Below are 13,776 nucleotides of genomic sequence, written 5' to 3' on the forward strand. Positions count from 1 at the left end.
GTTATGCTTAAGCATTTACCCTTCTTTTAAGACTTAGGGACACTTTAAACGAAGTTGGTGGTATTAATGAATAAAAAATAGGAGTGCGGGTAAGCTACTACAAACAGCACAGTGAACGAATTATTGTGGCCAAGATAGACACGAAGCCCACGCCTACTACAGTAGTACAAAATTATATGCCAACTAGCTCTGCAGATGACGAAGAAATTGAAGAAATGCATGATGAAATAAAAGAAATTATTCAGATAGTGAAGGGAGACGAAAATTTAATAGTCATGGGTGACTGGAATTCGATAGTAGGAAAAGGGAGAGAAGGAAACGTAGTAGGTGAATATGGATTAGGGCTAAGAAATGAAAGAGGAAACCGCCTGGTAGAATTTTGCATGGAGCATGACTTAATCATAGCTAACACTTGGTTTAAGAATCATAAAAGAAGGTTGTGTACATGGAAGAAGCCTGGAGATGCTGACAGGTTTCAGATACATTATATAATGGTAAGACAGAGATATAGGAATCAGATTTTAAATTGTAAGACATTTCCAGGGGCAGATGTGGACTCTGACCACAATCTATTGCTTATGAACTGTAGATTAAAACTGAAGAAACAACAGCAAAAAGGTGGGAATTTAAGGAGATGGGACCTGGATAAACTAACCAAACCAGAGGTTGTACAGAGTTTCAGAGAGAGCATAAGGGAACAATTGTCAGGAATGGGGGAAAGTAATACAGTAGAAGAACAATGGGTAGCTTTGAGAGATGTAGTAGTGAAGGCAGCAGAGGATCAGTTAGGTAAAAAGACGAGGGCTAGTAGAAATCCTTGGGTAACGGAAGAAATATTGAATTTAATAGACGAAAGGAGAAAATATAAAAATTCAGTAAATGAAGCAGGCAAAAAGGAATGCAAACGTCTCAAAAATGAGATCGACAGGAAGTACAAAATGCCTAAGCAGGCATGGCTAGAGGACAAATGTAAGGATGTAGAGGCTTATCTCACTAGGGGTAAGATAGATACTGCCTACAGGAAAATTAAAGAGACATTTGGAGAAAAGAGAACCACTTGTATGAATATCAAGAGCTCAGATGGAAACCAAGCTCTAAGCAAAGAAGGGAAAGCAGAAAGGTGGAAGGAGTATATAGAGGGTCTATACAAGGGCGATGTACTTGAGGACAATATTACGGAAATGGGATGTAGATGAAGATGAAATGGGAGATATGATACTGTGTGAAGAGTTTGACAGAGCACTGAAAGACCTGAGGCGAAACAAGGCCCCGGGAGTAGACAACATTCCATTACAACTACTGACGGCCTTGGGAGAGCCAGTCCTGATGAAACTCTACCATCTGGTGAGCAAGATGTATGAGACAGGCGAAATACCCTCAGACTTCAAGAAGAATATAATAATTCCAATCCCAAAGAAAGCAGGTGTTGACAGATGTGAAAATTACCGAACAATCAGTTTAATAAGTCACAGCTGCAAAATACTAACGCGAATTCTTTACAGACGAATTGAAAAACTGGTAGAAGCCGACCTTGGGGAAGATCAGTTTGGATTCCGCAGAAATGTTGGAACACGTGAGGCAATACTGACCCTACAACTTATCTTAGAAGTTAGATTATGGAAAGGCAAACCTACGTTTCTAGCATTTGTAGACTTAGAGAAAGCGTTTGACAATGTTGACAGGAATACTCTCTTTCAAATTCTGAGGGTGGCAAGGGTAAAATACAGGGAGCAAAGGGCTATTTACAATTTGTACCGAAATCAGATGGCAGTTATTAGAGTTGAGGGGCACAAAAGGGAAGCAGTGGTTGGGAAGGGAGTGAGACAGTGTTGTAGCCTCTCCCCAATGTTATTCAATCTGTATATTGAGCAAGCAGTCAAGGAAACAAAAGAAAAATTCGGAGTAGGTATTAAAATCCAAGGAGAAGAAATAAAAACTTCGAGGTTTGCCGATGACGTTGTAATTCTGTCAGAGACAGCAAAGGACCTTGAAGAGCAGTTGAACAGAATGGATAGTGTCTTGAAAGTAAAATACAAGATGAACATCAACAAAAGCAAAACGAGGATAATGGAATGTAGTGAATTAAGTCGGGTGATGCTGAGGGAATTAGATTAGGAAATGAGACACTTAAAGTAGTAAAGGAGTTTTGCTATTTGGGGAGCAAAATAAATGATGATGATCGAAGTAGAGAGGATATAAAATGTAGACTGGCAAGGCAAGGAAAGCGTTTCTGAAGAATAGAAATTTGTTAACATCGAGTATAGATTTAAGTGTCAGCAAGTCGTTCCTGAAAGTATTTGTATGGAGCGTAGCCATGTATGGAAGTGACACATGGACGATAACTAGTTTGGACAAGAAGAGAATAGAAGCTTTCGAAATGTGGTGCTACAGAAGAATGCTGAAGATTAGACAGGTAGATCATATAACTAATGAGGAGGTACTGAATAGGATTGGGGAGAAGAGAAGTTTGTGGCACAACTTGGCTACAAGAAGGGATCGGTTGGTAGGACATGTTCTGAGGCATCAAGGGATCACCAATTTAATATTGGAGGGCAGCGTGGAGGGTAAAAATCGTAGAGGGAGACCAAGAGATGAATACACTAAGCAGATTCAAAAGGATGTATGTTGCAATAGGTACTGGGAGATGAAGAAGCTTGCACAGGATAGAGTAGCATGGAGAGCTGCATCAAACCAGTCTCAGGACTGAAGACCACAACAACAACAACTGCTGTAGGTACGTCCTGAGTTTTGTTTCATAATTACTACTGTGATAAAGGTCAGCTGGAAAAATCGTGAACCAGCATGTTGTCACATGTAGAAATCAGCTATTGATACCATAGTTATTGTTTTAATGCTAGGACAGAGTACATTTTTTACACTTGGAACAAATGCTCAATAACATAGTTTCACAAGCTATTAACAATAGGCATGTGGGGGAGAGACAATGTGTTGAGCAAAGAAACCTAATTGTTTGTCAGCAGGCAAGTCTATCGCTCACGAGTAAATTATGTTAATTCACCTACTTGTGTGTCTCAAGGAAAACGCAATAATGTATTATCTGTTGCTTAAAGATGCAAAAAGGCAACAGATTGGTGTTTTAGTTCCCAACAACTGAACTTGCATAAGACAAGAAAAAGATAAAGATAACGCAAAGAAATCAGTTTTTATTAGTAAATTAATGAATTATTCGAATTAACCTGCCTCTACCGGTGATGAAAGGTACTTACATTCACCTTCGTGAGTTTTTTTTTTTTTTTACGTAGGTCTGCATAACTAACATGGTAAATATATCAAAAAATGCCGTCCATATTGTGCTAAACGTGAGTTAGTCACTGCTGTATTATTCACTGCTGTTTTATTCTGACGCTAGCAAAAAACATAACTTCCGAAGTTGAAACGTTTTGTATTTGTAAAATTAAAAGCACAAAGAAATTACTACAAACGCTGCAGGGAATCCAACCAGTGAGCTCAATGGATCAAACCCGCAATGTTTTCCTTTTATTTTGTTCGTCTCCATATTACCTGAGGCGCTGCTATCGCACCGTGTTTCCATCTTTTAACACGAGACTTGCGCTGCACATATATTGTTGTTCAATGTTCAGTAGAGTAGGGCAACACGATTCTTTTTCCCGATTGGATTCCTACGATTTGTTTACGATTCATTCTAGTCTGTGATGGCACTATTCTTACGGAATGCAAAAAGTTCTACATCGTACTCACAGATGGCAGCACATTGTCAATGGAGTTAGAATCGCACTGCCAGAAATAGTTTATTTATGAGGTGCATATGACGTTACGGAGGTAAAATAGTCCCCCATTCGGATCTCCGGGCGGGGACTACTCAAGAGGACGTCGTTATCAGGAGAAAGAAAACTGGCGTCCTACGGATCGGAGCGTGGAATGTCAGATCACTTAATCGGGCAGGTAGGTTAGAAAATTTGAAAAGGGAAATGGATAGGTTAAAGTTAGATATAGTGGGAATTAGTGAAGTTCGGTGGCAGGAGGAACAAGACTTTTGGTCAGGTGATTACAGGGTTATAAATACAAAATCAAATAGGGGTAATGCAGGAGTAGGTTTAATAATGAATAAAAAAATAGGAGTGCGGGTTAGCTACTACAAACAGCATAGTGAACGCATTATTGTGGCCAAGATAGACACAAAGCCCATGCCTACTACAGTAGTACAAGTTTATATGCCAACTAGCTCTGCAGATGATGAAGAAATAGATGAAATGTATGACGAGATAAAAGAAATTATTCAGGTAGTGAAGGGAGACGAAAATTTAATAGTCATGGGTGACTGGAATTCGTCAGTAGGAAAAGGGAGAGAAGGAAACATAGTAGGTGAATATGGATTGGGGGGAAGGAATGAAAGAGGAAGCCGCCTTGTAGAATTTTGCACAGAGCATAACTTAATCATAGCTAACACTTGGTTCAAGAATAATGAAAGGAGGCTGTATACATGGAAGAAGCCAGGAGATACTGACAGGTTTCAGATAGATTATATAATGGTAAGACAGAGATTTAGGAACCAGGTTTTAAATTGTAAGACATTTCCAGGGGCAGATGTGGATTCTGACCACAATCTATTGGTTATGAACTGCAGATTGAAACTGAAGAAACTGCAAAAAGGTGGGAATTTAAGGAGATGGGACCTGGATAAACTGAAAGAACCAGAGGTTGTAGAGAGTTTCAGGGAGAGCATAAGGGGACAATTGACAGGAATGGGGGAAAGAAATACAGTAGAAGAAGAATGGGTAGCTCTGAGGGATGAAGTGGTGAAGGCAGCAGACGATCAAGTAGGTAAAAAGACGAGGGCTAATAGAAATCCTTGGGTAACAGAAGAAATATTGAATTTAATTGATGAAAGGAGAAAATATAAAAATGCAGTAAATGAAGCAGGCAAAAAGGAATACAAACGTCTCAAAAATGAAATCGACAGGAAGTGCAAAATGGCTAAGCAGGGATGGCTAGAGGACAAATGTAAAGATGTAGAGGCTTGTCTCACTAGGGGTAAGATAGATACTGCCTACAGGAAAATTAAAGAGACCTTTGGAGAGAAGAGAACCACTTGTATGAATATCAAGAGCTCAGATGGAAACACAGTTCTAAGCAAAGAAGGGAAGGCAGAAAGGTGGAAGGAGTATATAGAGGGTTTATACAAGGGAGATGTACTCGAGGACAATATTATGGAAATGGAAGAGGATGTAGATGAAGACGAAATGGGAGATAAGATACTGCGTGAAGAGTTTGACAGAGCACTGAAAGACCTGAGTCGAAACAAGGCCCCGGGAGTAGACAACATTCCACTAGAACTACTGATGGCCTCGGGAGAGCCAGTCATGACAAAACTCTACCATCTAGTGAGCACGATGTATGAGACAGGTGAAATACCCTCAGACTTCAAGAAGAATATAATAATTCCAATCCCAAAGAAAGCAGGTGTTGACAGATGTGAAAATTACCGAACTATCAGTTTAATAAGTCACAGCTGCAAAATACTTACGCGAATTCTTTACAGACGAATGGAAAAACTGGTAGAAGCCGACCTCGGGGAAGATCAGTTTGGATTCCGTAGAAATGTTGGAACACGTGAGGCAATACTGACCTTACGACTTATCTTGGAAGAAAGATTAAGAAAAGGCAAACCTACGTTTCTAGCATTTTAGACTTAGAGAAAGCTTTTGACAACGTTGACTGGAATACTCTCTTTCAAATTCTGAAGGTGGCAGGGGTAAAATACAGGGAGCGAAAGGCTATTTACAATTTGTACAGAAACCAGATGGTAGTTATAAGAGTCGAGGGGCATGAAAGGGAAGCAGTGGTTGGGAAAGGAGTGAGACAGGGTTGTAGCCTCTCCCCGATGTTATTCAATCTGTATATTGAGCAAGCAGTAAAGGAAACAAAAGAAAAGTTCGGAGTAGGTATTAAAATTCATGGAGAAGAAGTAAAAACTTTGAGGTTCGCCGATGACATTGTAATTCTGTCAGAGACAGCAAAGGACTTGGAAGAGCAGTTGAATGGAATGGACAATGTCTTGAAAGGAGGATATAAGATGAAAATCAACAAAAGCAAAACGAGGATAATGGAATGTAGTCAAATTAAGTCGGGTGATGCTGAGGGAATTAGATTAGGAAATGAGACACTTAAAGTAGTAAAGGAGTTTTGCTACTTAGGGAGTAAAATAACCGATGATGGTCGAAGTAGAGAGGATATAAAATGTAGACTGGCAATGGCAAGGAAAGCGTTTCTCAAGAAGAGAAATTTGTTAACATCGAGTATAGATTTAGGTGTCAGGAAGTCGTTTCTGAAAGTATTTGTATGGAGTGTAGCCATGTATGGAAGTGAGACATGGACGATAACTAGTTTGGACAAGAAGAGAATAGAAGCTTTCGAAATGTGGTGCTACAGAAGAATGCTGAAGATAAGGTGGGTAGATCACGTAACTAATGAGGAGGTATTGAATAGGATTGGGGAGAAGAGAAGTTTGTGGCACAAATTTACTAAAAGAAGGGATCGGTTGGTAGGACATGTTTTGAGGCATCAAGGGATCACAAATTTAGCATTGGAGGGCAGCGTGGAGGGTAAAAATCGTAGAGGGAGACCAAGAGATCAATACACTAAGCAGATTCAGAAGGATGTAGGTTGCAGTAGGTACTGGGAGATGAAGAAGCTTGCACAGGATAGAGTAGCATGGAGAGCTGCATCAAACCAGTCTCAGGACTGAAGACCACAACAACAACAATGACGTTACAAGTGTGATTCTCGATTTATACGCGTAATGCCTTAATTGTTGAAAGGTCACGTTTGATTTGATTGCATCTATTGTTTTATTTCAGTATGCTAGGAAAGAGGAGTCGATTTGTGCGGAAGGTGGTGCAAAATTACGTGGTGTGCCAGTTTGGTTGTGTGGCTTGAACGTATCTAACTACAGACGTCTGTTTTATAGTAACAAAATCTAGCAGTGAGGCAGACGTGGTTTGGCTCATATCATCCTAAGTTTTTCTGTGCTAAGATGTCTTTCCAAGTCCACATCACCCTTGTAATTCATAACGCAGCTGACAGCACTCCCACACAGCACATTTATTCTAAATACAAAGCACAGGTATTTTGCTTTTAATTTGTCTGAGAACTTGACGCTGTCACTACTATTTACGTGAGAAGACGACATACTTCTAAACAATAGGATTCAATCGTATACAGCGACATTACTTCACTAAAATTTAATATAAATCTGAACACGATAACATTCGAAAACTCGAACTTGAAATTATTAATTAACTAAAAAGCTTTTGTTTAAAGACGGTATTACACTGCCAAGAAAGGTATTGGTTAGAGAGAGCCTACATTCTCTCTATATAGGCTCTGTAATATTGGTCTAGTGCGACAGCCATTTAGTGGCGGCACTGGTGGAACTAACAGAATTATCAAATTAGCAGTGAAGTAATGTCGCTGTATACGATTGTATCCTACACTTTAGAAGTATGTCGTCTTCTCACATAAATAGTAGTGGCAGAAGCAATTTCTCGGACAAATTAAAAGCAAAATTCCTATGCTTTGTATTTCGACGAAACAAAAGTTAAGCTAAATTTGCAGTGTGTGAGGGCTGACAGTTGCTTTATTGTGAAATATAAGGTGCTGTGGAATTGGAAAGAGCACAGAAAAAAAGGTAGGGTGATACGAATCCGCGCATTTGCACTATATAGGGATAGTAAATGGGAAATGCCTTTACGGTCGTTCCCGTCAGCCACCGCCAAATGTCAGCTTGGGTTTCACGAGTAATATTACGGCCCACGAACTTCGTTTGTTCGTTCCGAGCTTCCTTTGCTCACACGCATCCACAGGCGTCTAAAGCTAGCGAAATGAGGGATGCTCAACTACCGGACTTACCGATAGATGGCTCTACCAGCTGATTACTGTCGTCTGTATTGACCGCCATATTCGAATTTGGCAAGAAGTTTCTCTCGGTCTGTACGGTGTATAAGGAATTAAGTATTAACGAAATGGTGATTTCTTGTTCCGCTTTCAATTGTACGAAGCGATGGAGTAAGGAAAGTGACTTACCATTTCACAGGTAATAGGACTACCGATACAATACGATAAAAAAAAAGACTTAGTGCGTTTGCTAATGCGATGTTTTTGAACAGGTTTCTCCTAAAGCACCCAGAGCTGCTAAAGAAGTGTATTACTTCCGTGAAGCGGAAAGGTTTTAATCCTACGTCTTGCAGTTCTCTTTGCGGAAACCATTTGCGACAAGATGATTACGCAGTGAGCCCTAGAACGTGGAAGAAACGTCTCAAACCCGAAGCAGTGCCATCAGTTTTTGACTTTCCGACTCATTTGATGCCACCAAATAAACAGCGACGATGACATGTTGTTAGGATTTTGAGTGACAACGAATGCTTCTCCATTTGAGGTAGCTAATTAATTTCCTTGCTATGTGTGTGCTTTTTACTTTTGTGAATTTATTTCGTACGAACACAAATGAGCTACATAGGTCTAAGCAATGTTGTAATACAGGTCCATATTTTTGTTTTTAGCGTTCTGTCATAGAATCTGTGCTCGATTTGCCAGCTGCAGAACCTACTGATTTCGTGGAGAATGTTGTCAATGAGAATTCTTCCGTGGAAAGCATGTCCCAATTATCCAATGCAGAAGCTGCGAATTGTGTCAAAAACGTTAGTATAAGGTGTTTTAACACGCCCAAAGTTTTCTTATAATATTTTTTCATCAAGCCTTGAGATATTTCAATCATATATAACGAAATTATTTCTTTGTTTCAGAGTGCAGTTGGTTCTTCAGCAATTGATTGTGGTATACAGTCGAAAGTAGAAATGGAAGACAAGGCGACCGAAACTTGCAATTTTTTCTCAGACATTGTGCACGAATTAAAACGTAAACTGAAGTGCGTCTGTGAAAAACTTCGAAGAAGAGAGAAGAAAGTATGTTCCATGGATGACATCATAAGTTCATTGAAGGAGAATGGGCATCTTCCTAAGAAGTTACATAATTTCCTCAATCATCAGAAAGGAAAACAAGTGGAATTAGTGTGCAATTTAGTGAACAACTCTCTCTCGTCAAAGGGTAATAGATACACAACAAATGTGAAAATGTTTGTGATGACTGTGTACTTTTATTCACCAGCAGCATGTGATTACCTGCAAAAATTAATGCCTCTGCCCCATAAATCATTGATTTCCAAATGGGTGGCTAGCGTAGACTGTGAACCTGGCTTCTTAAAAGATTTTTTTTAAGTACATTGATTTGAACCAAATTGTAAGGGACCAGTTCAGCGATTCATGTCTAATTGTAGACAGTATGGCAATTAGGAAGCAAGTAGTTTGGGACCGAGGAACTAAGCAATACACAGTTTTTTTTTAGACTTTGGTGGGGAAGTTTCTCAGTCAAAATAAGTAATAGAGGCATCTAAGGCTCTGACTTTCATGCTTGGCTCTATTAAAGGCAAATTTAAATGCCCGATTGCATATTTCTTTATCAACGGTGTACAGGCAAATAATCAGGCCACACTGATAAAATCTGCTTTGAGAGGCTGCATAGTTCTGGCATTAAGGTTTGGTGTGTTACATGTGATGGCTGCAAGGTAAATATAAGCACTTGGCTGTACTTTAAATTTTTCCAAGGGTGATTTTAAAAGCCACTTTCCTCATCCTGTGGAAAAATACAATGTTTATTGTATCTTTGACATGTGTCATATGATTAAGTTAGCCATAAATGCTGTAGCAGAAGTATCTATCGAGTCTCCAACTGGCATTATTAGATGGCATTTCATTGAGCAATTGAAGAAGGTACAACAAGAAGAAGGTATGACATTTGCCAACAAACTATCATAGCAACATATAAGTTATGTAAATAGAAGAATGAATGTTTCATTATCTACACAGACTTTGAATTCTAGTGTGGCAGATAGTATAGAGTTTTTGAGGAGGGTTGGTGAACCAAATTTTAAAGGAAGTGAAGCAACAGTAGAATTTTTGTATTATATTGATAGGATTTTTGATATTCTGAACTCCAGAAATCCATTAGGTAAAGGGTATAAGAGCCCCCTGACACTTGACAACAAATCTTATTGGCTTGGTATTTTCAGACACTAAAAATTATATCAAAAGCTTAAAAATTATTGGTATTCCGTTGCTGCTCCATGCAAGAAGTACTTTTGCTTTTGGGATAATTTTCGATATGCAATCAGTCAGGCACATAGCTCTGTCAAGTATGCTTCGTGTCGAATCTCCTCTGAAGTATTTGCTGACATATAAACTGTCACAAGATCACATAGGGCTTTTTTTTCCTGCTTTCGGCCCAGAGGTAGTTGGAACAACAATCCAAATGCATACCAGTTCAAATGTGCCATGAGAAAGTTTCTCTTGGGTAACAGTGTCACTGTAATGAATGAGAATTGATCAAATTTTAATGTGTGTTGTTTGCCACCTGTTTATGATTTTCATGCAAGAAAGCATGTAGTAGAAAGTGATGAAAGTGTTGCAGAAAATGAAATAGAGAAGTGGTGTGCACTTCTTGATGATAAGATTAAGTTCTCATTTTACAAGCAAAACATAGTCTATTATATTGCAGGATATGTGTCATTGCGCTTGTCAAGGCAGATCACATGCAAAGACTGTCTTCACATACTGAAGCCACCAGTAGTTAAATCTGCATTAGAATGTGATGCTCTCTATGCTTTTCCCAATATGGCCAGTAAAAATGCATTTGTAAATTTTGTTAACCGGGGAGAACTGGTTAAAACAAATGGCTGCGTATACTCTGTTGTAGAATACTCAGATAAACTGTTTCAGATGTTTGTGATTGCTTGGTATATGCGACGGAAATATATACAGGCCAAGATTTTGCATTCTGTTAAAAATAATTTTGTAGATTACCCATTTCCTGCTCTTGGTCATGATTACCGTTATGAAATTGGGATTGAGGACTTACATCAGACTCAACTTGTTTGTAAGATTGCATCCCTGTACTCCTGCATACGCTTAAAAACATATGGGAAAAAATGTCTGCTGAGAAAATTTTAAACAACAAATCAAGTATAAGGCAGAAGTTAAATAAACTCATATTGTTTAATCATGTATAGTGCGCAAATTGGAAAAGATTATGTAATGGAACATTCCATGCAGATGGGTGTGATATTTTGACAGCTTTTTTAAAACTTTGTCCATAGATTTGTTGTTGTGGCATGATGAACTTCAAAGGACGAATCACATTGAAGTAAAATTAACTCTTTACATCCTGTGTAGATATTGTAACAAAATTCTAATTGTTTATTATATAAGCTTATTTTAAGATGTTTGGTGTTACAAAATATGCACTTGCATTAAAAACAGGTGATTTGTGTGAAATTAATGGGAAAAAAAGTTCTGAGACTTATTTGACAGATGGCTTTCAGTGTGAGAAAATATTTCCCTCAATAACCATGTTAACTTGAATTTGATCTAATGGAGTATGCAGTGGCCCTATGTTTCAAACAGTAATGTTTGTGGATACTCTGCAACATAAGAGCAATAAAATTGTTACTCTGTCAGTTCTTGTTTTAATACTTCCTAGTATGAACACAATGTTCCAATTGATCATAAGCATTCTTTTTACTTTAGAACCATTCTAGAATAAGGGAGCCTGAGTCAGGTGAAACCTAATTCTCTGAATTTTGTCTTTATTTTGCTAGGAGGTCTTTCTATTATATTTTCCTGTGTTGGAGGGGGGGGGGGGGAGAGATAATGCAAATAATCATATAGAATTATCTTTCTAGCACTACAAAGTACAGAATACAGTGATTGCAGTTGCACTTGGCAATCTAGGAAATTTCAGTACTTGTTACATGCCTAATTTTCATCATTTACCTTAATTATATGGTTGCACTTTTTGCTGATTTGAACTGTGTACTAAATGTTAAAAATATTTTGTTTGGTCATAGTAATAAAAGCATTTCATTTTGTTAGTTCATACGTCCCACATGGAACTGAAGTTATGACGACAAAGGAAGGAATTAACATTAAGGAATCTTACTTCACAGAAATTATGTAACAATGGTTACACTTTTTGCTAGTTAACGTTAACATAAACCATTTAGTTTTCGATTAAGAGTGAAAGCAGTTGCACGAGTCACGTGTAGAACAAAGTTACCCATAGGGAACTAAAGTATTTTACGTTTGAGCTGTTGCAGGCCCAAAGTATTGTGCTCTTCATATTTCTATTTGAAAAAGTTTGTAACTCAAATTACCAGACAATTTGGAATCTGTACATACATGTGTGTAGCAAAGTACTTTTCATGTGCCATGTGGAACCTTTAATTTTCTGGTTTAAATATAATTTATTTCATGAATTACCTTTAATACCAACAATGTCTGAATGCATTATTTACCATTTAGAACAAGCAATATTAGTGTACAGGATAACAAACCTCATGAAAAATGGGAGAGATTGTTCTGTAGAGAACTTGGAATGGCTCTCTATCAATAGCAGGTAAAAAGAAGGCTTCTATTAAATGTTCAAAGAAACCAGTCAGCACCTCTTAATTATACAGTAATAAAACAATTTACTTTTTTCAGAATTTCTGGTAAGTATTAAAAGTGTGAAGACCTATTCAATTAGTATTTGCTTTACCAATAACCTGTAGTACAAGCACACATAGAAGCAGGTAATTATGGGAGTAAAGAGTTATGTTAAAATGAAAGATACTGACTGGTATTACTTGCTCACAGAACATTGTAGTTGCTGTACAGTTAATGCTGTAAGTGGTGTACCCAATGTGATTCCTGGAGGATATAATATTCTGTTATCCTATGGGAGTGCACTGGTACCACACCTATTGAAAGTAAGTTTTGCTGTGGAATAGTTGTATCAGACGTCTGTACCAGAAAACAAATCTCCACTGTGACACCCTTATGTTCTTGGTATGCTATTAGCTATTTATTACAGGAATACTCCAGACATGGAGGAGGGAGGGAGAGAGAGAGAGAGAGAGAGAGAGAGAGAGAGAGAGAGAGAGAGAGAGAGAGAGAGAATGAGAATGTAGAGAATGTTACTCTCTTTCCAGATACTGTTCTATTTCTTCAAACCAATTCTGAATTTCTCAGGTTATTACATATTATTTACTGTACATTGTCCAGCAATACTTCTGGTACTGGATAGTTTGTAATTTGGCACTACCTTTGTGCCACTGGTATTGGCTAGTGTACTTTTGCAGGTAAGAAACTCGGCTGGACTAGAATGTCCTGTCAGTATAGAACAAATTCAGACAATATGGAACTTTTTACACTAAATTTGCAATATAATGACACCCTTGTCTCACACAGATTGTAGCAGCCATTGGGGTGCCTGTTTGGCCAGCTTCTGTAGCTTTCGCTTTCAGGTTTGGTGTTTGCTTGGGCCCTATACTGACAACCAGTCATTCCAGTGACAGACACCATCTCAAAGATTGGAACCAAGATTCACAGAAATAAAATTCCATGGTTATAATTCATAGTGTAATTAATTTTGCTCACTCACATGTTTTGAATTCCATTTTAAAATAAAACCATGGTACCAGTCATTGTTTGGGTGTCAGACTGGAAAATTGGTTTTAAGACACCCCAACCATAAAATTAACAGCTGTGATCGATGTTATTTTCAGCAAGTTCCTTCACTTCCTACATCATCATGGATCGGTCCAATATAATATTAGTACTAGGCTTAACTTCCAAATGATACAATTCATGCATTTAAGTGAAGCCTTAACGTTGGCCTTTGTGCTTGTCTCATTTAAATGTATTT

The 13,776-nt window shown here is 38.2% G+C and overlaps 2 protein-coding genes across 7 annotated transcripts in view; both read left to right on the forward strand.

Annotated features, from left to right (window-relative positions):
- Nucleotides 1–13,776, forward strand: part of LOC126263108 (ankyrin repeat domain-containing protein 1-like) — a 65,339-nt gene that overhangs the window by 14,855 nt on the left and 36,708 nt on the right. The gene's annotated exons all lie outside the window — the stretch shown is intronic.
- The window catches only part of LOC126263107 (uncharacterized), a 149,525-nt gene that overhangs the window by 14,850 nt on the left and 120,899 nt on the right, over nt 1–13,776 (forward strand). The window lies entirely within an intron of this gene.

The sequence above is a fragment of the Schistocerca nitens genome, chromosome 6 (genome assembly GCF_023898315.1).
Source record: "Schistocerca nitens isolate TAMUIC-IGC-003100 chromosome 6, iqSchNite1.1, whole genome shotgun sequence".
Taxonomy (NCBI): Eukaryota; Metazoa; Arthropoda; class Insecta; order Orthoptera; family Acrididae; genus Schistocerca; species Schistocerca nitens.